At 46.4% G+C, this 27,804-nt stretch overlaps 1 pseudogene; it reads right to left on the bottom strand.

Annotated features, from left to right (window-relative positions):
• LOC142699078 (EGF domain-specific O-linked N-acetylglucosamine transferase-like) overlaps positions 1-27,804 on the bottom strand; it is a 122,805-nt pseudogene that overhangs the window by 92,020 nt on the left and 2,981 nt on the right.

A 27,804-nucleotide genomic window follows, 5' to 3' on the forward strand; every position in this document is an offset into this window, starting at 1 on the left:
TGCCGCATGTGTTACTATACTGACTGTAAAGTGCAGCGTGTGTTACTATACTGATTGTAAAGTGCCGCATGCATTATTATACTGACTGTAAAGTGCCGCATGTGTTACTATACTGACTGTAAAGTGCAGCGTGTGTTACTATACTGACTGTAAAGTGCCGCATGCATTATTATACTGACTGTAAAGTGCTGCATGTGTTACTATACTGACTGTAAAGTGCAGCGTGCGTTACTATACTGACTGTAAAGTGCCGCGTGTGTTACTATACTGACTGTAAAGTGCAGTGTGCGTTACTATACTGACTGTAAAGTGCCGCATGCATTATTATACTGACTGTAAAGTGCCGCATGTGTTACTATACTGACTGTAAAGTGCAGTGTGCGTTACTATACTGACTGTAAAGTGCCGCAATCATTATTATACTGACTGTAAAGTGCCGCATGTGTTACTATACTGACTGTAAAGTGCAGCGTGCGTTACTATACTGACTGTAAAGTGCAGCATGTGTTACTATACTGACTGTAAAGTGCCGCATGTGTTACTATACTGACTGTAAAGTGCAGCGTGTGTTACTATACTGACTGTAAAGTGCAGCGTGCGTTACTATACTGACTGTAAAGTGCCGCATGTGTTACTATACTGACTGTAAAGTGCAGCGTGTGTTACTATACTGACTGTAAAGTGCAGCGTGCGTTACTATACTGACTGTAAAGTACCGCATGTGTTACTATACTGACTGTAAAGTGCCGCATGTGTTACTATACTGACTGTAAAGTGCAGCGTGTGTTACTATACTGACTGTAAAGAGCAGCATGCGTTACTATACTGACTGTAAAGTGCAGCGTGCATTACTATACTGACTGTAAAGTGCCGCGTGTGTTACTATACTGACTGTAAAGTGCTGCGTGTGTTACTATACTGACTGTAAAGTGCCGCATGTGTTACTATACTGACTGTAAAGTGCCGCGTGTGTTACTATACTGACTGTAAAGTGCAGCGTGCGTTACTATACTGACTGTAAAGTGCCGCGTGTGTTACTATACTGACTGTAAAGTGCCGTGTGTGTTACTATACTGACTGTAAAGTGCCGCATGTGTTACTATACTGACTGTAAAGTGCCGCATGTGTTACTATACCGACTGTAAAGTGCAGCAGGCGTTACTATACTGACTGTAAAGTGCCGCGTGCATTACTATACTGACTGTAAAGTGCAGCGTGCGTTACTATACTGACTGTAAAGAGCAGCATGTGTTACTATACTGACTGTAAAGAGCAGTGTGTGTTACTATACTGACTGTAAAGTGCTGCATGTGTTACTATACTGACTGTAAAGAGCAGCATGTGTTACTATACTGACTGTAAAGTGCCGCATGTGTTACTATACTGACTGTAAAGTGCAGCATGTGTTACTATACTGACTGTAAAGTGCAGCATGCGTTACTATACTGACTGTAAAGTGCCGCATGTGTTACTATACTGACTGTAAAGTGCCGCATGTGTTACTATACTGACTGTAAAGTGCAGCATGCGTTACTATACTGACTGTAAAGTGCAGCATGTGTTACTATACTGACTGTAAAGTGCAGCGTGCGTTACTATACTGACTGTAAAGTGCAGCGTGCGGTACTATACTGACTGTAAAGTGCCGCATGTGTTACTATACTGACTGTAAAGTGCCGCATGTGTTACTATACTGACTGTAAAGTGCAGCGTGCGTTACTATACTGACTGTAAAGTGCAGCGTGCGGTACTATACTGACTGTAAAGTGCCGCGTGTGTTACTATACTGACTGTAAAGTGCTGCATGTGTTACTATACTGACTGTAAAGTGCAGCGTGGGTTACTATACTGACTGTAAAGTTCTGCATGTGTTACTATACTGACTGTAAAGTGCAGCATGCGTTACTATAGTGACTGTAAAGTGCAGCGTGCGTTACTATACTGACTGTAAAGTGCAGCGTGTGTTACTATACTGACTGTAAAGTGCCGCGTGTGTTACTATACTGACTGTAAAGTGCTGCATGTGTTACTATACTGACTGTAAAGTGCAGCGTGCGTTACTATACTGACTGTAAAGTGCAGCGTGCATTACTATACTGACTGTAAAGTGCTGCGTGTGTTACTATACTGACTGTAAAGTGCCGCATGTGTTACTATACTGACTGTAAAGTGCCGCATGTGTTACTATACTGACTGTAAAGTGCAGCGTGCATTACTATACTGACTGTAAAGTGCCGCGTGTGTTACTATACTGACTGTAAAGTGCAGCGTGCGTTACTATACTGACTGTAAAGTGCTGCGTGTGTTACTATACTGACTGTAAAGTGCCGTGTGTGTTACTATACTGACTGTAAAGTGCCGCATGTGTTACTATACTGACTGTAAAGTGCCGCATGTGTTAATATACTGACTGTAAAGTGCAGCAGGCGTTACTATACTGACTGTAAAGTGCCGCGTGCATTACTATACTGACTGTAAAGTGCCGCGTGTGTTACTATACTGACTGTAAAGTGCCGCGTGTGTTACTATACTGACTGTAAAGTGCCGCATGTGTTACTATACTGACTGTAAAGTGCCGCATGTGTTACTATACTGACTGTAAAGTGCAGCAGGCGTTACTATACTGACTGTAAAGTGCAGCATGCATTACTATACTGACTGTAAAGTGTCGCATGTGTTACTATACTGACTGTAAAGTGCCGCATGTGTTACTATACTGACTGTAAAGTGCAGCGTGCGTTACTATACTGACTGTAAAGTGCCGCGTGTGTTACTATACTGACTGTAAAGTGCCGCGTGTGTTACTATACTGACTGTAAAGTGCCGCATGTGTTACTATACTGACTGTAAAGTGCAGCGTGTGTTACTATACTGATTGTAAAGTGCCGCATGCATTATTATACTGACTGTAAAGTGCCGCATGTGTTACTATACTGACTGTAAAGTGCAGCGTGTGTTACTATACTGACTGTAAAGTGCCGCATGCATTATTATACTGACTGTAAAGTGCCGCATGTGTTACTATACTGACTGTAAAGTGCAGCGTGCGTTACTATACTGACTGTAAAGTGCCGCGTGTGTTACTTTACTGACTGTAAAGTGCAGTGTGCGTTACTATACTGACTGTAAAGTGCCGCATGCATTATTATACTGACTGTAAAGTGCCGCATGTGTTACTATACTGACTGTAAAGTGCCGCATGTGTTACTATACTGACTGTAAAGTGCAGTGTGCGTTACTATACTGACTGTAAAGTGCCGCATGCATTATTATACTGACTGTAAAGTGCCGCATGTGTTACTATACTGACTGTAAAGTGCCGCATGTGTTACTATACTGACTGTAAAGTGCAGCGTGCATTACTATACTGACTGTAAAGTGCCGCGTGTGTTACTATACTGACTGTAAAGTGCCGCGTGTGTTACTATACTAACTGTAAAGTGCCGCATGTGTTACTATACTGACTGTAAAGTGCAGCGTGTGTTACTATACTGATTGTAAAGTGCCGCATGCATTATTATACTGACTGTAAAGTGCTGCATGTGTTACTATACTGACTGTAAAGTGCAGCGTGTGTTACTATACTGACTGTAAAGTGCCGCATGCATTATTATACTGACTGTAAAGTGCCGCATGTGTTACTATACTGACTGTAAAGTGCAGCGTGCGTTACTATACTGACTGTAAAGTGCCGCGTGTGTTACTATACTGACTGTAAAGTGCAGTGTGCGTTACTATACTGACTGTAAAGTGCCGCATGCATTATTATACTGACTGTAAAGTGCCGCATGTGTTACTATACTGACTGTAAAGTGCAGCGTGCGTTACTATACTGACTGTAAAGTGCCGCGTGTGTTACTATACTGACTGTAAAGTGCCGCGTGTGTTACTATACTGACTGTAAAGTGCCGCATGTGTTACTATACTGACTGTAAAGTGCAGCGTGTGTTACTATACTGATTGTAAAGTGCCGCATGCATTATTATACTGACTGTAAAGTGCCGCATGTGTTACTATACTGACTGTAAAGTGCAGCGTGCGTTACTATACTGACTGTAAAGTGCCGCGTGTGTTACTATACTGACTGTAAAGTGCAGTGTGCGTTACTATACTGACTGTAAAGTGCCGCATGTGTTACTATACTGACTGTAAAGTGCCGCATGTGTTACTATACTGACTGTAAAGTGCCGCATGTGTTACTATACTGACTGTAAAGTGCAGCGTGCATTACTATACTGACTGTAAAGTGCAGCGTGCGTTACTATACTGACTGTAAAGAGCAGCATGTGTTACTATACTGACTGTAAAGAGCAGTGTGTGTTACTATACTGACTGTAAAGTGCTGCATGTGTTACTATACTGACTGTAAAGAGCAGCATGTGTTACTATACTGACTGTAAAGTGCCGCATGTGTTACTATACTGACTGTAAAGTGCAGCATGTGTTACTATACTGACTGTAAAGTGCAGCATGCGTTACTATACTGACTGTAAAGTGCCGCATGTGTTACTATACTGACTGTAAAGTGCCGCATGTGTTACTATACTGACTGTAAAGTGCAGCGTGCGTTACTATACTGACTGTAAAGTGCAGCATGTGTTACTATACTGACTGTAAAGTGCAGCGTGCGTTACTATACTGACTGTAAAGTGCAGCGTGCGGTACTATACTGACTGTAAAGTGCCGCATGTGTTACTATACTGACTGTAAAGTGCCGCATGTGTTACTATACTGACTGTAAAGTGCAGCGTGCGTTACTATACTGACTGTAAAGTGCAGCGTGCGGTACTATACTGACTGTAAAGTGCCGCGTGTGTTACTATACTGACTGTAAAGTGCAGCGTGCGTTACTATACTGACTGTAAAGTGCCGCGTGTGTTACTATACTGACTGTAAAGTGCCGCGTGTGTTACTATACTGACTGTAAAGTGCCGCATGTGTTACTATACTGACTGTAAAGTGCAGCGTGCGTTACTATACTGACTGTAAAGTGCAGCATGTGTTACTATACTGACTGTAAAGTGCAGCGTGCGTTACTATACTGACTGTAAAGTGCAGCGTGCGGTACTATACTGACTGTAAAGTGCTGCATGTGTTACTATACTGACTGTAAAGTGCCGCATGTGTTACTATACTGACTGTAAAGTGCCGCATGTGTTACTATACTGACTGTAAAGTGCAGCGTGCATTACTATACTGACTGTAAAGTGCCGCGTGTGTTACTATACTGACTGTAAAGTGCAGCGTGCGTTACTATACTGACTGTAATGTGCCGCGTGTGTTACTATACTGACTGTAAAGTGCCGCGTGTGTTACTATACTGACTGTAAAGTGCCGCGTGTGTTACTATACTGACTGTAAAGTGCCGCGTGTGTTACTATACTGACTGTAAAGTGCCGCGTGTGTTACTATACTGACTGTAAAGTGCAGCGTGCGTTACTATACTGACTGTAAAGTGCCGCGTGTGTTACTATACTGACTGTAAAGTGCCGCGTGTGTTACTATACTGACTGTAAAGTGCTGCATGTGTTACTATACTAACTGTAAAGTGCAGCGTGTGTTACTATACTGATTGTAAAGTGCCGCATGCATTATTATACTGACTGTAAAGTGCCGCATGTGTTACTATACTGACTGTAAAGTGCAGCGTGTGTTACTATACTGACTGTAAAGTGCCGCATGCATTATTATACTGACTGTAAAGTGCTGCATGTGTTACTATACTGACTGTAAAGTGCAGCGTGCGTTACTATACTGACTGTAAAGTGCCGCGTGTGTTACTATACTGACTGTAAAGTGCAGTGTGCGTTACTATACTGACTGTAAAGTGCCGCATGCATTATTATACTGACTGTAAAGTGCCGCATGTGTTACTATACTGACTGTAAAGTGCAGTGTGCGTTACTATACTGACTGTAAAGTGCCGCAATCATTATTATACTGACTGTAAAGTGCCGCATGTGTTACTATACTGACTGTAAAGTGCAGCGTGCGTTACTATACTGACTGTAAAGTGCCGCATGTGTTACTATACTGACTGTAAAGTGCAGCATGTGTTACTATACTGACTGTAAAGTGCCGCATGTGTTACTATACTGACTGTAAAGTGCAGCGTGTGTTACTATACTGACTGTAAAGTGCAGCGTGCGTTACTATACTGACTGTAAAGTGCAGCATGCGTTACTATACTGACTGTAAAGTACCGCATGTGTTACTATACTGACTGTAAAGTGCCGCATGTGTTACTATACTGACTGTAAAGTGCCGCATGTATTACTATACTGACTGTAAAGTGCCGCATGTGTTACTATACTGACTGTAAGGTGCCGCATGTGTTACTATACTGACTGTAAAGTGCAGCGTGCATTACTATACTGACTGTAAAGAGCCGCATGTGTTACTATACTGACTGTAAAGAGCCGCATGTGTTACTATACTGACTGTAAAGTGCCGCATGTGTTACTATACTGACTGTAAAGTGCAGCGTGCGGTACTATACTGACTGTAAAGTGCCGCATGTGTTACTATACTGACTGTAAGGTGCCGCATGTGTTACTATACTGACTGTAAAGTGCAGCGTGCGTTACTATACTGACTGTAAAGAGCCGCATGTGTTACTATACTGACTGTAAAGTGCCGCATGTGTTACTATACTGACTGTAAAGTGCAGCGTGCGTTACTATACTGACTGTAAAGTGCCGCGTGTGTTACTATACTGACTGTAAAGTGCTGCATGTGTTACTATACTGACTGTAAAGTGCAGCGTGCGTTACTATACTGACTGTAAAGTGCCGCATGTGTTACTATACTGACTGTAAAGTGCCGCATGTGTTACTATACTGACTGTAAAGTGCAGCGTGCATTACTATACTGACTGTAAAGTGCTGCGTGTGTTACTATACTGACTGTAAAGTGCCGCATGTGTTACTATACTGACTGTAAAGTGCCGCATGTGTTACTATACTGACTGTAAAGTGCAGCGTGCATTACTATACTGACTGTAAAGTGCCGCGTGTGTTACTATACTGACTGTAAAGTGCAGCGTGCGTTACTATACTGACTGTAAAGTGCCGCGTGTGTTACTATACTGACTGTAAAGTGCCGTGTGTGTTACTATACTGACTGTAAAGTGCCGCATGTGTTACTATACTGACTGTAAAGTGCCGCATGTGTTACTATACTGACTGTAAAGTGCAGCAGGTGTTACTATACTGACTGTAAAGTGCCGCGTGCATTACTATACTGACTGTAAAGTGCCGCGTGTGTTACTATACTGACTGTAAAGTGCCGCGTGTGTTACTATACTGACTGTAAAGTGCCGCATGTGTTACTATACTGACTGTAAAGTGCCGCATGTGTTACTATACTGACTGTAAAGTGCAGCAGGCGTTACTATACTGACTGTAAAGTGCAGCATGCATTACTATACTAACTGTAAAGTGTCGCATGTGTTACTATACTGACTGTAAAGTGCAGCGTGCGTTACTATACTGACTGTAAAGTGCCGAGTGTGTTACTATACTGACTGTAAAGTGCCGCGTGTGTTACTATACTGACTGTAAAGTGCCGCATGTGTTACTATACTGACTGTAAAGTGCAGCGTGTGTTACTATACTGATTGTAAAGTGCCGCATGCATTATTATACTGACTGTAAAGTGCCGCATGTGTTACTATACTGACTGTAAAGTGCAGCGTGTGTTACTATACTGACTGTAAAGTGCCGCATGCATTATTATACTGACTGTAAAGTGCTGCATGTGTTACTATACTGACTGTAAAGTGCAGCGTGCGTTACTATACTGACTGTAAAGTGCCGCATGCATTATTATACTGACTGTAAAGTGCCGCATGTGTTACTATACTGACTGTAAAGTGCCGCATGTGTTACTATACTGACTGTAAAGTGCAGTGTGCGTTACTATACTGACTGTAAAGTGCCGCAATCATTATTATACTGACTGTAAAGTGCCGCATGTGTTACTATACTGACTGTAAAGTGCAGCGTGCGTTACTATACTGACTGTAAAGTTCAGCATGTGTTACTATACTGACTGTAAGGTGCCGCATGTGTTACTATACTGACTGTAAAGTGCCGCATGTGTTACTATACTGACTGTAAAGTGCCGCATGTGTTACTATACTGACTGTAAAGTGCAGCGTGTGTTACTATACTGACTGTAAAGTGCAGCGTGCGTTACTATACTGACTGTAAAGTGCAGCGTGCATTACTATACTGACTGTAAAGTGCCGCATGTGTTACTATACTGACTGTAAAGTGCCGCATGTGTTACTATACTGACTGTAAAGTGCCGCGTGTGTTACTATACTGACTGTAAAGTGCCGCATGTGTTACTATACTGACTGTAAAGTGCCGCATGTATTACTATACTGACTGTAAAGTGCCGCGTGTGTTACTATACTGACTGTAAAGTGCCGCATGTATTACTATACTGACTGTAAAGTGCCGCATGTGTTACTATACTGACTGTAAGGTGCCGCATGTGTTACTATACTGACTGTAAAGTGCAGCGTGCGTTACTATACTGACTGTAAAGAGCCGCATGTGTTACTAAACTGACTGTAAAGTGCCGCATGTGTTACTATACTGACTGTAAAGTGCAGCGTGCGGTACTATACTGACTGTAAAGTGCCGCATGTGTTACTATACTGACTGTAAAGTGCCGCATGTGTTACTATACTGACTGTAAAGTGCCGCATGTGTTACTATACTGACTGTAAAGTGCAGCAGGCGTTACTATACTGACTGTAAAGTGCCGCGTGCATTACTATACTGACTGTAAAGTGCCGCGTGCGTTACTATACTGACTGTAAAGTGCCGCGTGTGTTACTATACTGACTGTAAAGTGCCGCATGTGTTACTATACTGACTGTAAAGTGCCGCATGTGTTACTATACTGACTGTAAAGTGCAGCAGGCGTTACTATACTGACTGTAAAGTGCAGCATGCATTACTATACTAACTGTAAAGTGTCGCATGTGTTACTATACTGACTGTAAAGTGCAGCGTGCGTTACTATACTGACTGTAAAGTGCCGAGTGTGTTACTATACTGACTGTAAAGTGCCGCGTGTGTTACTATACTGACTGTAAAGTGCCGCATGTGTTACTATACTGACTGTAAAGTGCAGCGTGTGTTACTATACTGATTGTAAAGTGCCGCATGCATTATTATACTGACTGTAAAGTGCCGCATGTGTTACTATACTGACTGTAAAGTGCAGCGTGTGTTACTATACTGACTGTAAAGTGCCGCATGCATTATTATACTGACTGTAAAGTGCTGCATGTGTTACTATACTGACTGTAAAGTGCAGCGTGCGTTACTATACTGACTGTAAAGTGCCGCATGCATTATTATACTGACTGTAAAGTGCCGCATGTGTTACTATACTGACTGTAAAGTGCCGCATGTGTTACTATACTGACTGTAAAGTGCAGTGTGCGTTACTATACTGACTGTAAAGTGCCGCAATCATTATTATACTGACTGTAAAGTGCTGCATGTGTTACTATACTGACTGTAAAGTGCAGCGTGCGTTACTATACTGACTGTAAAGTTCAGCATGTGTTACTATACTGACTGTAAGGTGCCGCATGTGTTACTATACTGACTGTAAAGTGCTGCATGTGTTACTATACTGACTGTAAAGTGCCGCATGTGTTACTATACTGACTGTAAAGTGCAGCGTGTGTTACTATACTGACTGTAAAGTGCAGCGTGCGTTACTATACTGACTGTAAAGTGCAGCGTGCATTACTATACTGACTGTAAAGTGCCGCATGTGTTACTATACTGACTGTAAAGTGCCGCATGTGTTACTATACTGACTGTAAAGTGCCGCGTGTGTTACTATACTGACTGTAAAGTGCCGCATGTGTTACTATACTGACTGTAAAGTGCCGCATGTATTACTATACTGACTGTAAAGTGCCGCGTGTGTTACTATACTGACTGTAAAGTGCCGCATGTATTACTATACTGACTGTAAAGTGCAGCGTGCGTTACTATACTGACTGTAAAGAGCCGCATGTGTTACTATACTGACTGTAAAGTGCCGCATGTGTTACTATACTGACTGTAAAGTGCAGCGTGCGGTACTATACTGACTGTAAAGTGCCGCATGTGTTACTATACTGACTGTAAAGTGCCGCATGTGTTACTATACTGACTGTAAAGTGCAGCGTGCGTTACTATACTGACTGTAAAGTGCCGCGTGTGTTACTATACTGACTGTAAAGTGCCGCATGTGTTACTATACTGACTGTAAAGAGCCATTAAAGGAGCCCTGACACAAGTTTGAACACTGACATTGTTCTTTCATTTTTGTGTTTGAATTTTGGATACACGTTGCCCTGGTCATTTTACTAGTATTTATAGCTGGGGCAATATAGGGATATTTACTACACAATTGCCTGTAGCATTATGAGACCTTGCAGTTTATAACAATGATGTTCAATAAGGGCCTGTTCACATCACCGTTCGATTCCGTTCCGTTCCGTAGTCGACTCTGCTATTGATTCCGTCGGAAAACCGGAAATCAGCCGGAATGGTGACGAACGGAAGCTGTGCTGTCACTTTCACTTTCCGTTGCGGGGTTCACCCGACAGAACTTCGGAACGGAAGCGAACGGTGATGTGAACAGGCCCTAATGTATTTTTTTGTTCACACAGCTTTCATTTTCTTGTTTCGTTTTGCAAGTTGTTTCTTACTTACAATTTGTTTTTTTGTTTTTTTTTGGGGGGGGGGGGCACCATTTCCATTTTCGCCTCAGGCAGCAGAAAAGCTAGAATCGGCCCTGCCCTTCATTCCCAGATACCACACTGCTGTCCCGGTAGAAACAACTGATGAAGAATCGATCCTGTTGCGCGGACCAGTTCCTAATCCGTCAGTGGTAATCGCTAATTGTCATGTGAAGACAGAGCAGCTCAGACTTGTGAATAATGCAAGTGTATGGGCGCTGCTGCGGGCACAGTTATGGGGGAACTGAAGCTTGACCTGTTATGGAGGCATAAAGCTGGCCATACATATGCAATAGATGTTGGCAGAGTGTTTGTTTGGCCAACAGCTATTTCACCTGATCCCACTATAAAATGTTTTTTGTGCCGGTTTATTTAAATGGGGAGAGGGGGAAGAAACCGCGGCAAGATCTCTCTAACAGCGGCTTATCCCCCAGGAGAACAGAGGATCTGCATGTTTAGTCTCCATACTACAGAGATCATTGGGCAATTACATTTATAATGAAAAGTTAAAAACAATCTATTATACTTTATGTTTTAACCACCTACCATTTAAGATCTCTGCTTGCTTAAAGTAATTGGAAATATTGCTTATAATCAGAGGCTGAATCTGTCTTGATCACGCCCTGCACACACATTCATGGATCATTAATAGAGGGGGCACGGATAGGCTGAGGGGATATATTCACACATGGCAGATTTGTTGTAGAAATTTCTGACAATGTCCCGTTCATGTGAATGGGGCTTGCAAAAAATCTGCCGTGTGTGAATAAACCATTAACGGGCTATGTATCTTTGTTTGCCATTCAGTGACAGCAATCACAGATCTTAAAAATGGTAAGAAATTGAGGCACTGAGCACATTGTTAGGTTACATAACTTTTAATTATACAGTGAATGAGATTTTTATAGAAAACTGGAAACCCTATTTAGAAAGGGGTTGCTTTGGAGAACGCCAAGGGCCAAAGTGAATAAGCGGATTACGGGGCGTCCAGTGGCAGCACCCCCAGATATCAGCTGTAATCCGAGGGGGAACCTGGAGGAAAGTGTTCAATTTCCCTGCAGCGCCACCACAGGAGAAATGAAGCATTACACAGTTCCCAATTAAATAAATGGTCTGTCCGTGAAATGCGTTGTTGTGCTGGGTCCTCCAGTGAGGGACGCTCTTTGAAGCCGCTTAACGCTCTGGCTAATAGACGAGGATCCTGAATGAGGGACTACAACAATAACTCAGAATTCCCTAATAAAGTAATTAAAAATATATATATATATATTTTTTAAAACAGACATCCCCTTCAATGTGTTTAAATATTATTTTTAATATTATTGTCAACTGGACCAATAGTTCAATATGAAGCACTACAGACCTGTCTTGTGATCGTCTAGGATTTCGTAAGTCCAAATAAAGGTTGGTGGCTCGGCAGTGCAGGAGGTGGCAGGAACAGGCCAAGAGAGAGTCTCCCTGTAATAAAGAGACATGTCAGACAATCTGGATTACCAGTCAGAAGAAGCAACGCACAAGACAGACCGACCTGCTCACGTGGATGACAGAAGACTTGTGCTTCAGCCAAACGCTCCATAACGTAACCAAAGTCTGCCTGTCTCCAAAATACTTCTTGAGCGCCTTCCAAGTTCTTTGCCCTAGGGGAACAAGATCACATTAATCATGGAATAACGGCTGGAGTCATTACTTTTTATACATATTTCTTACATGCCAAGATATCTGCACCAACATCTCTACTGAGCATCTTCTAGCGACCCTATAAACACTGTACTAATGGCTGCAATAATGCCCACAAGATGGCCAGAGGGCTGGAGAATAACTTGCCATATAGACCTTTCACTGTCTCAGTCTCTCCTGAATGATTACAGAAGTTGCCACCAGGGGGAGCTGGATGCAGTTGTAATCATACAGTTCCCAATGACTTCAATAGGAGCTTTATAAATTTGTACACCGTGAGCTCCCTCTAGTGGCAGCTGAAAGCAGCCAGAATGTTATCATTTAAAGGGAACCTGTCATCTACATTATGCTGCTCACTTAGGGCATCATAATGTACTGACAGACACACTGATTTCTGCTGTCTGTCACTTATTTGCTAAAGTGAAGCTGTTTTGAAGAACTTCACCACCGCTATAGAAAAGACACCATTATTTACGAGCTGCTGCTACCTCCGCCCACTCGCGCCTGATTGACAGATTTCTACCTAGAAGGCCCTGTTCACACAGAGTTTTTTTTGCAGGTGGAAAAATCTGCCTCAAAATTCCTACTGAAAATTTGAGGCAGATTTTGACGTGCCGGCATAACACTTGCCGCAGTTTTTGCTGCGTTTTTCGGCCGCGGCCATTAAGCGCCATGATGTCAATGGGAGGTCAGAGATGGAAACGCCTAAAGAAAGGGCATGACGGTTCTTTTTCCCGAGAGCGCTTTTTTCTGCTCTCCTCCCATTAAAATCAATGGGAGGCGTTTTCCGAAGCGGTTTCTGCGTCAAAAACCGCGCCAAAAAACTCCATGTGAACTTGGTCTTACTGTGCATGGGTAAAATGTAACACAAAATGGTAGTGACACAGTTACGTCACCACCGTAGATCACCCGGAATGTAGCCATTACTGCCCAAGACCACCACAGATTATACGGCTATATTCTGCAGACCCTATTGTGTATGAGTGGCACTCTGCATGGTACTACATTGTACAGGTGGCACTAATCTGGCATTGATGGCGCTACCATCATGGGCACTCTAGCTCTTACTGATTTATTTGTGTGCTGTATAGCGAGATTATATATTTCTAAAGTGCGTCTGTCGCCAAAATGCAGTTTTCCTATGGCTTTGGGGCAATCATTATAGAGTCATATGATAAATATATCCTGCACCATGTGACTGGGATTTTCTTGTGTCTATCAAGTGTCTGTGCGCTCCGCGTAACATGTAAAAATCCCCCCTCCTTTACAAAATCATGTGTACACCCCCGATACAGATATTTAGGCTGACTGTATCCATGTAGAACTGGGGTAGTATTGCCCTTTAAGATTCCAGTATCCAGACCTTTAGTTGAAAATGAAGAGATTCTAGAGATCATTTTTATTACATGTTACTAAAGAAGAGGCCATACTGAAGAGAAAAGAAAGGAATAAGGGGAGGCCTCCATGACTAAAATAGATGGGAGGGACACAGAGTTGGCTGGCCTATGAGAGACCAAGGATGGGGACAGCAGGAGGGCTTGGGGGAGGAGGGGTGGGGATTGAAGGGGATGTACCTGTTTCCTGTTTGTGCTCTCCCTCTCTTCGCCAGGACACAGAAGCAGGAACATGTTCACCATCCCTGCTGTGTCTGACGAGGAGGCGATGGAGTTGCTGCGGGCCGCGGCGGCCTCTCAAGGTCCGGGATGGCTCGGAGCACGAGTGGCGACGCTGCTGCAGGGACAAGCGGGCGCTCCGGACCAGGATCGGGCAGAATCGTCCGGAGCGGGCGTGGCGCGGTCCACCATGCCGGCGGTCTCGGGGCCACTGGAGCAGGCAGAGGTCCAGGACCGGCGTTCCAGAGGGACGGGCAGGAGAAGAGGAGCCCCCGTGACTCAGGCCAGGGCCGGCACTTCCGGAGTGACACGCAGCACGAGGCGCTCGCGCCCGCACGCACGGCTGAGTCCGGAGGACATCCCGCGGGTGCGGCGGTGCAAGAGGAGCCCCTCGGTGGACCCTTCAGGCCAGACACCAGGGCGGCCTGCCGCTGCCCTCCCATCTGGTCCTGGGAGGAATCCCAAAACGCGGCAGCGCCCAGCGGCAGCGATGAGGAAGACGAGGCCTTCACTTCCGGCCACACCACCTCCTTCTTCGGTACGTGGCGGAAGGGCAACGGCGACCCTGCACGGCGATGTGCCAGCCGGAGGGTCGGCTCATGGCAGCAGCGGGCGGTGGATGTGGACAGGAGCGGAGGGTGCAGGATGAGGTCGGTGGTGAGAGTGCCAGGGACGGAACAGCGGGAGGCTGGTTCAGCAGGACGGCTGCGGCAGGAGCTGGAGCTCGGCCAGACGGATGATGCGATGTCGCCCCCCCTTTTCTCGGACGGAACTTGGAATTCCCCGTGCACACACTGCCAATGCGGACAGCGCCAGAGGGAGTCCGGAGCATTGGAGGACGGTGAGCGGCGGGCCTCTGCACGTGGACATGGGGGTCCGGCTGACGGGTTCACAGCCCCTGGGCAGCCTGGTGAGTTGACACCTACGTTACCTTTTCCAGCTTTATTGATGTCGGGTATCGGTGTAGAGGGTGTAGCGTCGGCTAACGTCGCGGCGGAGTCAAGGGCCCCGGGGTTACAGGCGGGTGCAGGGGGGGATAGTTTGACGGAGTTAGTGGGTTGTTTAAAGGCGTTGGTGGGGCGGCTAGGAGGTTTCCCTTCCCAGGAACAGGCAGGCGTGGCGTCGGCCGCGGTGTGGGGGGGCAGTGTTGGTAGTGCCCCGGTTATGCAATCCGGAGGGAGGCTAGCCACGGGGGCAGCGGTGGCAGTGGCGGCGGCGGTTCAAACAGACTCGCCAAAAGAGGTAGATAGGGTGCGGCTGGATGATCGCGCGCGCGGGGAGGTGTACGTATGTTATGAGGGCCCGTTAGGCGCGCATTTGAAGCAGGAAGTTAAAGAAAAGATTTGGAAAGATGAGTACGTGGAGATTTTTTCGTTGCTTTCGCTGGAGAAGTTTAATTTGGATAAGGTGAAGCGGGATGAAACCAAAAAGGATGAGGAGGAAATGAGACGGTACAGGTTGATTCCAAAAACATTCGTCAATTGAATGCAGGCTTCTGCAATTTTGGCGAGTGTTATTGGAGAAAAGGCGCCAGAAAAATGTTCCGGCTTATTCTGTTACTTGGACGCGGTGGGGGAGGTGCATCGGGTTTATGGGGGACAGGCTTGGCTTCGTTACGACGAACAGTTTCGGCAGCGGAAGGCGGTGCGGCCGAATATACGGTGGGATCATAAGGACATAGCCTTATGGCTGAAGGTGACGGCACTTTATAAGCAAGGGCAGTCCTTTCCTGGGAGCGGGAACGCAGCAGGAACTTCCGGCGGGAATAGTCCGGCCTCAGGTTCCAAATTTGGAACGTGTTGGCAGTTCAACGAGGGGCAGTGTAAATTTGGAGCAGCGTGTAAATTCAAGCATGTGTGTTCACACTGCAGCGGGCAGTCGCATGGAGCGTCAAAATGTTTTAAAAAGGGGAAACGACAGGGGGGAGTTAGCGGTGCGGCTGGTCATGGGGGAGACTCCGGTGAAGCTCATAAAGATGGCCCCCTTTCTAAGTAGATACACTAACAAGGAGGGGGCGCGGTTGATTAGTTTAGGTTTTAGTTCTGGTTTTGTTATTCCGCCCCCTTCGTACGAGGTCCCGTTCACTCAGCGCAACCTTAAGTTGGCATATCAGCAGGCGGCCGTAGTCTCGGAGAAACTTAGGAAGGAGATTGATCTGGGCAGAATGGCGGGCCCTTTTAGCATGATCCCAGTTCCGGGTTTGGTGGTGTCACCGTTAGGAGTGGTTCCGAAACGGGAAGGTAACAAATTTAGGCTCATTCAGCATTTGTCCTTCCCAAAAGGGGCGTCGGTTAATGATGGCATTGACCCAGATCTCTGTTCCGTGGTATACACGTCGTTTGATGCGGCGGTAGCGTTAGTACGAGGTTACGGAAGAGGAGCTCTGATGGCAAAAAACGATATTCAAACGGCGTTCCGTTTATTGCCGGTCCACCCGGACAGCCAGCGGTTGCTGGGGTGTTACTGGGAAGGAGGTTACTACATCGATCGGTGCCTTCCCATGGGTTGCTCGTTGTCGTGCGCGTACTTTGAGGTTTTTAGTTCTTTTTTGGAATGGGTAGTTAGGGAGGTCGCTGGGGTGGAATCGGTTATTCACTACCTCGACAATTTCTTGTGTGTTGGCCCGGCGCATTCGGGGGTTTGCGCGAATTTACTTGAGGCGGTCAACTGGGTGTCGCGGGAGTTCGGGGTCCCCTTGGCTGTGGAAAAAACTGAAGGTCCAGTGACGACCATTTGTTTTTTGGGAATTACAATAGATTCTGTGGCAATGGAGTGCAGATTGCCTGAGGATAAGTTGGGGGATCTGCGGTTAGTAGTGGAGCGAGCGTGTCGGATTAAGAAAATTACACTACGGGAATTGCAGTCCTTATTGGGGAAGTTTAATTTTGCTTGCCGCATCATGCCAATGGGGAGGGTGTTTTGTCGGCGGTTGGCAGCGGCGGGGGTGGGGGAACCCCACCATTTCATTCGTATGACGGCGGAGCACAGGGAGGATTTGCGGGTCTGGCTCCATTTTCTGGCACAGTATAACAGTCGCTCGCTGTGGATGTCACTGGCGCTGGATAGCTTCGATTTTGGAATTGTTCACTGATGCGTCCGGGGCGGTGGGGTTCGGAGCATTCATCAAAGGGCAGTGGTGCGCAGGAAAATGGCCGGTTGAGTGGGTAGAGACGGGTTTGACACGTAACTTGGCCCTACTCGAACTGTTTCCCATCGTGGTGGCAGTCACCATTTGGGGAGACAGGTTCCGGGATAAGAAAGTGCGTTTTCATTGCGATAATCTGGGGGTGGTGATGGCTATAAATAATACGTCGACGTCGTCCCCTCCAGTGGTTCGCTTGTTGCGTCAGTTGGTGCTTGCTTTTTGGAGTTTAAATGCGTGGGTGGTGGTGGTGCATGTTCCTGGGGCGGAGAATTGTATTGCTGATGCGCTTTCTCGCTCGCAGTGGGATCGTGTCCGTCAGCTGGTCCCGGACGCGGAGTTAACGGGGGTGGAATGTCCCAGTCATCAGTGGGAGCTGGTATCCGGGCGGCAGGTGCATTGATAAAGAGGTCGTTGGCCAGCGCTACGTGGTCATCTTATTCTGCTGGATGGAGGCAATGGGAAGAGTGGGTGAGATCGTTGGGTGATGTGTGCTCTGATGAAGATAGGGTGGTGGCTTTGTTGTTTTGGTTGGGAGACGCCCGGGGTTGCACGGTCGCTAAGGTTAATCGCTTCGTGGCGGCCATTGCTTTCGGTTGTAAATTACGGGGATTTGTGGACATCATGAAGCGTTTTTTGGTGGGCCAGGCATTGAGGGGGTTGAGACGGGGTGTAGTGGTGAGGGATAGGAGGCGTCCCGTGTCTTTTCAATTGTTGTGCTCATTGGAGGTGGTGGTGGTTCATTCAGAGTACGAGAGCAAGCTTTTTCGGTTGGCTTTCGCGTTAGCCTTCTTCGGAGCTTTTCGGGTGGGGGAATTGGTTTCGCCTAGTTCGGTAAAAGCGGGGGGGGGGGGGGTTGCTGCAGGATAATGTCGATTTGTATGAAGACAGGGTGGAGATAGTGCTGCGACGGTTGAAAACCGATCAGAGGGGGGTAGGACGTCGGGTGGTTTTGTTTGCGGTCACCGGAAATCCGGTTTGTCCAGTGTTGTGTCTCAAGGAGTACTTAGAGGGCTTAGATCTCTCGGATGCGCCGTTGCTGCGGCATGTGGATGGCAAGTTTTTGTCGCGGTATCAGTTCATCTCGGTTTTCAGAAAATGTCTGGTGGCTAGCGGGGTGCAGGCGGAGCAGTATTCGTCTCATTCTTTCCGGATTGGGGCAGCGACGGAGGCGGTGAGATGGGGTTTGGATGAGGCAGGCGTGCGGCGGATAGGGCGCTGGGAGTCTGCGCGTTTCCGTTCTTATGTTCGCTTGCACATGTTGTGATATGGTATTGTGTAACATGTTCCGGGTGTGTGCGTTCCGCCTGAGTAATAATCTTGCGCAGCAACGAGTGGTGGTGCGTGTATGTTCTCCATTTGTTTTGCAGGCCGTGACTCATGTATGGTGTGGATTATGGGACACTCCTTTGTGTACTGGGGTGCCCTTCGCGCGGATGTACGGCCGGACGGTCGACAGCTCAGGATTCCGCGGGAGGCGGCGGTCTTGCGGTGGATGGGTATACTGGGAATGACATGGAACAGGGTGTTGCCGGAGTTTCATAATTTTGTATTGCTTGATAGGGCACCTGAGGTGCTGGTGTTGCATGTGGGAGGCAACGATTTGGGCCTGCGCCCTTTCAGGGAGTTAGTAAGGGATGTCAAGCATGATTTGCTTTGTTTATGGGCAACTTATCCGAAGTTGGTGACGGTGTGGTCTGAGATGGTCCCTAGGAAGAGCTGGCGGATGGCTCGTTCGATGGCAAAGATTAATAAGGCTCGCATTAAGGCTAACAGGGCTATATCGAGTTTTGTGGCGGGTAATGGTGGAGTTGCGGTGCGCCACTGGGACCTGGAGGCTGGGACAGGCAGGTATTGGAGAGAGGATGGTGTGCATCTCAATGATGTGGGGATGGACATGTAGAGTCTGGCGTTGACTGATGGAATTGAGCGAGCGGTGAGAGTGTGGAGGAGCTCGCAGGCGTGAGGTGGTCAAGGCCTGTTTCGCTTTGGCGGGGGGGAGTCCTTGAAGTAGGTCGTAAAAAGTGGTGGGGGGGAATGCATCACGGGATGCACCCCCAATTTGTCGGCTTCTTAGGGTGTTACCCCTTTTGAAAGCTGGGTTATATATATGGTGGTCATCTGCAAAAAGGTAATTTGGTGCCCCCGGGCCGGGTTACGGCTGGGGGTAAGGTATTTGTGGGCAGATGGCCAAAATTAAGTATCGGTGGCTTCAAGGACTTGCCCCTGTCATTCTGGTTGGTTTATAATGTTATGACCCTGATAGGGTCGCAGTGGGTTATTTAATGTTATGGTGAATCCCCTTTTTTGGGGATTCAAAAGTTATGGTATTTAAATTTATTGTTATTTAAATAATAAACGGCTGCTGTGGCCATTAAAATCCAACTCTGTTTCAGTGTCTGCTTTGGGAGGGTAGATTTACATAAGGGGAGAAGCGACTCGACTTATTTGAGTCAAGAAGAGGCCGTACTGAAGAGAAAAGAAAGGAATAAGGGGAGGCCTCCATGACTAAAATAGATGGGAGGGGGGGGCGTGGCCAGGCACTGATGTGAGCGGTCGCACGGAACTTCGGCTCTGACCAGAGACCCCTATTATTTATCCTGCGGAGGAATTACTGTTGCCACCATTTCTTATAACTTGCGGAGAAAGGGTAAGAGACCCCTGAGGAGCAAAATGGGTCCGTCAAAAGCGGCAGGAGCCGCGGAGAAGTTGAAAGAGTTTGCCCGAGGTGCGGTCCAAGATGGCGCCCGCGGCGAGGCCTCACAGCATGGAGCAGAGGGGCCGGCAAAAGTTCCTGGAGGGCAGTCGGAGTTACGCCCTGCGGCTGAGGTAACAGCACAGCCTGGCCTGACATTGCAACAAGTATCGGAGACGCTGCTAGCGGCGATATTAGAGACCAAGACCTCGGTCACGACAAAAATAGAGGAGGTTAAGGTGGATGTGGGTCTCCTGAGGCAGGATTTGCACAACTTGAGGGACCGAGTCGAGCATGCTGAAACCAGGCTGTCTGACCTGGAGGACCGTACAGCTAATATACCCCGCACTCTTCGAGACCTCTCTGGAAAGGTGGATTTATGGCGCCAGAAAGCGGATGATTTGGAGAACAGGCTGAGGAGGAACAACCTTCGCATTATAGGCCTACCAGAACGAGCAGAAGGACCCCGTCCGGACGAGTTTACAGAGAAATGGCTGAAAGATATGTTTCCAGATACCGTGTTTTCGCAGGCTTTTGCAGTGGAAAGAGCGCACAGGGTGCCGGCGAGGCCGCCACCCCCTGGAGCGAACCCTCGACCATTCCTGGCGAGATTGTTAAATTGTAAGGATCGGGATCTGGTCCTGCAGGCAGCCAGACGCAAGGGGGCCATTAAAGTGGACAACGTCACGGTGTCGATTTTCCCCGATTTCTCTCCGGAATTACAGCGGCAACGTGCATCGTTTGTGATGATTAAACGAAAGCTGCGAGACCGACAAATTCCATATTCTATGGCTTATCCGGCCCGCTTGAGAGTCGTCGATGGAGATCGAGCAGTATTTTTTGCCAACCCGGAGGAGGCGGATGAATGGTTGCTGAGGAATATGAGGTCGCCTAGAAGATGAAGGTTTTCTTGGGGACTGGCATGGTGAATATGTATCCTGAACGGACTTTTGTTGTCCTGCATGTGGGGATAGGTTATACTTGGGAGAGATATTGTTTAAAGTTTCCTATCATAATGCTTTATCTTCCTGTATTATGCCTAGTAGGGGGATCGGAGTTCAGAATGGTTCCAGATCATATATTATTCCTGTTAAGATACGTGATTGTAGTAGGTTACCGAAGTGTTAATAGGGGATTCTGACTAACGGGCGGTTGTTCCTCTTATTCTGTGGCACAGTAAAGCACATTACAGGGGGGAACTGGTTGGAGTACGCAGCCTGATTTGTGATTCCACTGTGTATATTCCTTATCGGTGGAAGCTACCCCCTGCATATATAGTATATAGCTATTGAGCTCCTGTTGAGCTTCTGATGGCTAACTGGGTTTTTATGTGGTTCATGTTTTTGATCTCTGTTTTACACTATGTCAGAAAACGAGTACCTTACATTTTGAGAGCGTATCAGGGAATGGCACTACCTAGGGGGAGGGGGGAGAGGGAAGGGCTGTTATCAGTACATAGAGAGTGTTCTAAGTATGGCGTCACTTAAGTTCTTGTCCTGGAATGTGAGGGGCATGGGGACTCCAAGGAAGCGGAATATGATTTTTTCTGTGCTTAAAAATGTGAACCCACATATAATCTGTCTTCAGGAGACGCATCTGACAGCAGACACAGTACAGCTTTTATGTAAGCCCTGGATTCAGTGGAGTAGACACTCTGTTAGAACTTCTTCCTCTAGAGGGGTATCTCTATTAATTCATAGAACCCTTAGGTGGGAAGTGATGCATACCAGAATTGATCCTGAGGGGAGATACGTATTTGTGCACGCTAACATTAACTCCACATCTTATGTCATAATGGGGATATATAACCCACCGCCAGGGTCTCTGGCACTACTTAGGGAGGCGGTTTCTTTTGCTTCCGCATATCAAGAAGCCAGAGTGATCCCCCTAGGAGACCTGAACCTTATAATGGATCAGGCTATTGATCGGTTCCTGTGTAGTGGAGAGGGGGACGTACGACAAGGGGTCTCCCCATTAGCCTCATTAATGGAGGAGATAGGCTGGGTAGATCTGTGGAGAGTTAGTCATATGGGACTTCGCGAATTCACTTGTCACACACCACAATTTGATGCATTGTCTCGTATAGATTATATTTTTGGCACGCCCTCGGTATATAACTCTATGGTGAGCATTGAACATCTTCCCAAAGCAATTTCTGATCACAGTCCGATTCTTCTGCAAATGTCATTACCGGAGGTTGGTAGGAGGGGGGCCCTTAAAATTCATCCGTTTTGGCTCCAATTAATCAAATCGAACGATAGAATCCCAGATCAGCTAGATGTCTTTCTCGAAGCACATAGGCAGGAGCAGAATGGGTTATTACGATGGGATACGCTGAAAGCGTATTTGAGAGGCTGCCTGAAATCATCAATATCTTTCGTTAAGCGCTCCTCGGCCCAAAGGGAAAGGGATTTGGCGGGAAAATGTGGAGAATTGGAGGCCGCGTTTGTGGGTGATCCCTCCCCACAAAACAGGGAGGCTTGGCTCTCGGTGGGGAGAGATTATCTTCTAGTACTACAGGAGAAGGCGGAACGTAGAATCTTCTTCACTGGCCAATCCTTTTTTGAATTGGGTAACCAATCTGGCAAACTCTTGGCTCATGTGGTGAGACAGAATACCTTGTCTCCTCCAGTGTTGAACATTCGAAACGCTCAGAATGTTTTGGTTCATACCTCCCAGGAGATAGTGGCTCAATTTGCAGACTTCTATAGGGACTTATATACGTCTAGGGCTGGGCACTCAATGGAAGACTTGGAGAAATATTTGGATGACATGCAGTTTCCACAGTTGTCAGAGGAGGGTTGTGAGTTACTGGAGTCCCCCTTCACAGTAGAGGAGATTTCTGAGTGTATATTGGATATGACTAAAGGGAAGGCCTCGGGCCCGGATGGGATTCCTCTGGAAGTATATGTTCAATATATTGAGGTTATGTCAGCCCAACTTCTTTCTCTATTTGAGGCGTGCTTATTGGCGGGGGACCTGGCGGATTCTATGAAAGAAGCTACCATAGTAGTTATTCTGAAACCAGGCAAGAACCCAGAGGATTGTGGTTCTTACCGTCCCATATCACTGCTTAATATAGACTATAAGATACTGACTAAATTATTGGCCAATAGACTAGCGCGGGTCATCAATGATGTCATACACTCTGATCAGACCGGTTTTATACCAGGGAAATCCACTTCGGATAGTATTCGCAGAGCTCAGGTGGTTACTCAGATGGGGTGGTGGGAGCAGCAGGATTGGGCGCTGGCATCCTTGGATGCTGCCAAGGCATTTGACTCTGTTGAGTGGACATACCTCTGTGAGGTCCTAAGGAAATTTGGGTTTGGAACCAACTTTATCAAATGGATTACGACCATATATAAAGAGCCTCGAGCCTCGGTAGTGGTTAATGGGATTTTGTCCCCATCCTTTTTGCTTCATAGGGGTACGAGACAGGGGTGCCCATTGTCCCCATTATTGTTCGCACTTGCCATAGAGCCCCTGGCTATAGGGATTCGAAAAGATAGGGCCCTTCAGGGAATCCGTATTGGACCACGGGAAGACCGCATAGGATTGTATGCTGACGATATGCTGCTGTTCCTGGCCAACCCGAATGCCTCACTACCCAGGGCTATGAGATTGATGGAGGTGTTTAGCAGTTTTTCGGGCCTGCATGTTAACTGGAGTAAGTCCTTTCTCATGCCTCTCCATTCTAACAATTGTGGGTGGGGCTCACATTTTCAGGGTCTACAAGTGGTGCATAGTTTTAAATATCTGGGAGTTTGGATATCTAGGGATAGTTCACACTCATACGATATTAATGTGTACCCTCTACTTTCTTATTTGAGAGATAAATTTGCAGTCTGGAAGTCACTCCCCTTATCAGTGGCAGGCAGAATTAACCTAATTAAAATGGTAGTGCTACCTAAACTGCTATATGTCTTGGAGCACGCGGACACAATGGTTCCTAAAAAGTTCTTTAATTTGGTCAACTCTTTATTTACTCCATTTATCTGGGGAAAGAATAGACACAAGCTCAGAATAGACACTCTGCAGAGGCCCAAACAGAGGGGGGGGAGCGGCCCTACCGGATGTGTTTTTATACTACTTGGCAGGTCAACTTAGATATATTAGGCTGTGGATGTTGGATGATCCATTGCCCAATGCCGAACATCATTTAGCACATTTTCTCAGAGTATCTAACTTATGGCCCGTTCTAGAACCACATGATTTTAGCCCTAAGCATACGTTACCGTTGATTAAACTGGCGAAGCAGGTATGGGCTCATGCAAAATCACTGTTGAAATTTAAAGATACGGTAGCAGAGTTGCCGTTGTGGTCCAACCATGGATTACCTCACTTTTTGGGATTTCAGGATCATGCATTCTGGGAGGGTTTAGAGGTGACACAATTGAAGCATTTGAGTACTGGAGATGGACACGCGTTATCAGCCAGGGAGATACAAGACACATTCCAGGTGCCAGAGAGGGATACATTTAGATGTGTACAGCTGCATCACGCTCTTAGGGCCCAATTCAGACACGCTCAGACTTTGATTTCTTCCCTACCCCTTATAGGGGTGCTTCGAACACAAGGCCCGCAGGGCCTGATATCAGTAGTTTACACGTTCCTGCTGTCTCAAAGGTTAGCACATGCGGGATGTGCGGTGGAACTCAGATGGAAGGGGCTGATTCCGAACCTGACTGAGGGGGATTGGCTTGATGCAATGTCTTCACACCTCGCGGTTTCACCAGCGGCTAATAATAAAATGACGCAGCTTTACATCATCCATAGATGTTATATAACTCCTACCAGGTTATTGCATATGGGCAGATCTTCCTCGGCTAGCTGTAAAAGGTGCCAGCATGATCGGGCAGACTTTGACCATATGGTATGGCACTGTCCGGTAATATCTAAATTCTGGAGAGAGGTCACAGACTTTCTCTCATCAGTAACAGGTAAACGAGTCCCCTGTGAGCCTGGACTATGTTTGTTGGGTCTGCTCCCACCAAATTCCTGGTCACACTATGAAGGTATATTTTTACGGGAGACCCTGTTCATGGCCAGAAAGGCTATTGCACTTCGTTGGATGGGAGATCTTTTCCCAACGGTTTCACAATGGAAATCACTGCTCAACTCAGTAATACCCTACGCTAATTTAGTATACAAACATAGGGGATGTCCGTATAAATTTCTGGAAGTGTGGGGTAGTTGGTGCTCATCGCCTCTTGCATCATTTAATGTAGGTGACCTCAGGTCTTCCCTAAGCAGCCTTGGGGTTTAAGTGAGTAAGTAGGGACGGGGTAGCGGGCCCCAACTGGGGGGGGGGGGGGAAGGTTCAATAGTAGTTTGGACGAGATCAGTCCTGGATTGTACAAGTATTTATAACAGAGTGGTATATATTTGCATTGCTTTTGTTCCTATAAATGTATTGGTTATTCTCAATAACAGACCGGAAAAGGTTGTACCATTTCTTTTTCTCATTGTGTAACAGAGATCGATGTTGTTGTTTGTATGGTTATGTTACATTGGAATAATGGGTTTCTTGCATGTCACCCAAAATGTTATGTTTATCATACCTTGTGCACTGTGTACTTTCAATAAAATGAGTTTAAAAAAAAATAGATGGGAGGGACACAGCGTTAGCTGGCCTATGAGAGACCAAGGATGGGGACAGCAGGAGGGCTTGGGGGAGGAGGGGTGGGGATTGAAGGGGATGTACCTGTTTCCTGTTTGTGCTCTCCCTCTCTTCGCCAGGACACAGAAGCAGGAACATGTTCCCGCCCGCCCGCCCTGATGTGGATCGGTTGACCGCGGCAAGAGGTTGCTGCGGGTGGTGGTTTTTCTCGTCAAAGTTTATTTGCCTATTAACATTTATCTTTGGGGGTGGTTAATTTTGTCATTGCAGCTGCGGGGGGAGTCCTTGAAGTAGGTCGTAAAAAGTGGTGGGGAGGAATGCATCACGGGATGCACCCCCAATTTGTCGGCTTCTTAGGGTGTTACCCCTTTTGAAAGCTGGGTTATATATATATGGTGGTCATCTGCAAAAGGTAATTGGTGCCCCCGGGCCGGGTTTCGGCTGGGGGTAAGGTATTTGTGGGCAGATGGCCAAAATTAAGTATCGGTGGCTTCAAGGACTTACCCCTGTCATTCTGGTTGGTTTATAATGTTATGACCCTGATAGGGTCGCAGTGGGTTATTTAATGTTATGATGAATCCCCTTTTTTGGGGATTCAAAAGTTATGGTATTTAAATTTATTGTTATTTAAATAATAAACGGCTGCTGTGGCCATTAAAATCCAACTCTGTTTCAGTGTCTGCTTTGGGAGGGTAGATTTACATAAGGGGAGAAGCGACTCGACTTATTTGAGTCATGAAACAAAAGTTATAAAATAGTGTCTCGGGCCCCATGTACATGACCGTGCCCGTAATCACGGTCTGAAATTTGCAGGCCGTGGTCCATTATAAAGTATGGGAGCACGGTACGTAAAATAAAAAAATAGGACATGTTTTATGGAAGGTTTCTACGGCACAGACATTGTCCCGTAAATATATGGGAAGGTGTCCGTCGGCCATAGAAATGAATGGGTCCGTAATTACGGATGAAATGTACGGTCGTGTGCATGGAGCCTTAGGATGTAAAACAAGCACATACCAACCAGCGTCGACCTGGTCACAGACCGGATAACTGAACCTGCGCTCCTTCCTGCACGACTTCTCATAACCCCAGCAGGAATCTAGTTGTGTCAGGAATTCCTCAAAGGTACAAAACCCTTCATGAGCTGAGAGAGAAAAATCACAGACTGATTTCTAAGGATCCTGGTCTCTCCTTGTCTACAAGCACACATTACCTGTAAGAAGCCTTTTTACATGTTCTCCACTATGTACAGATGTAGCCACGTTTATCTTGACTGATAACTTGCTGCAGTGTGAGCTCACACAACAAAACCATTGAAAAGGTAAAGTAAGGGTATGTGCACACGACCTCTTTTCAGACGTAATGGAGGCGTTTTACGAATTACGCCTGAAAAGACGGCTCCAATACGTCGGCAAACATCTGCCCATTGCTTGCAATGGGTCTTATGATGTTCTGTGCAGACGAGCTGTCATCTTACGGCGCGTAAAATGACGGCTCGTCAAAAGAAGTGCAGGACACTTCTTGGGACGTTTTTGGAGCCGTTTTCTCATAGTCTCTATTGAAAAAAGCTCCAAAAACGGCCGTAGAAAATGCAGCGAAAAACGCGAGTTGCTCAAAAAACATTTGAAAATCAGGGGCTGTTTTCCCTTGAAAACAGCTCCGTATTTTCAGACGTATTTTGTTAATCGTGTGAACATACCCTTAAACTGTCTTGCCACTGTGTATTTAACGCGTTAAAAGTCAAGATAAAGACGGCTACATCTGTATACAGACCACATAAAGCACAAATGGCGTAATGTATGGGACAGCAAACTCCCCCGACTGCTCCATAACCTTGGATGCTGAAACAGCCACAGGTGCATGTTTACTGCTATAGGGAAAAGAGATAAGCGGCAACTAAACAACCGTTTACTATACTGTTTATCTCCAAGGAACAAAGGATTGAAAGATACCCAATCCCTGTTTCTCAACAGAACAGTTAGGCCTGTTCACATCAGCGTTGCTTTCTGTTGAGGGGTTCCGTTCCGGGCCGTGTTGCCATTTTACAGCCGATTTTGTATCCGTTTTATTCCCTGTCCGTTTTAAAATCGGATGAATTTCAGTTGTAATTTTTTTGCCACACACTTCCCTCTGTAGGTAATGCCACACAGACACCCTTGTAGCTATTGCCACACAGCCCCCTGTAAGTAATGCCACACAGCCCTTCTGTAAGCAATGCCACACAGCCCCCCTGTCGGCAGTGACACACAACCCCCCTGTCGGCAGTGCCACACAACCCCCCCTGTCGGCAGT

Source organism: Rhinoderma darwinii, unplaced genomic scaffold (genome assembly GCF_050947455.1).
Source record: "Rhinoderma darwinii isolate aRhiDar2 unplaced genomic scaffold, aRhiDar2.hap1 Scaffold_126, whole genome shotgun sequence".
Taxonomy (NCBI): Eukaryota; Metazoa; Chordata; class Amphibia; order Anura; family Rhinodermatidae; genus Rhinoderma; species Rhinoderma darwinii.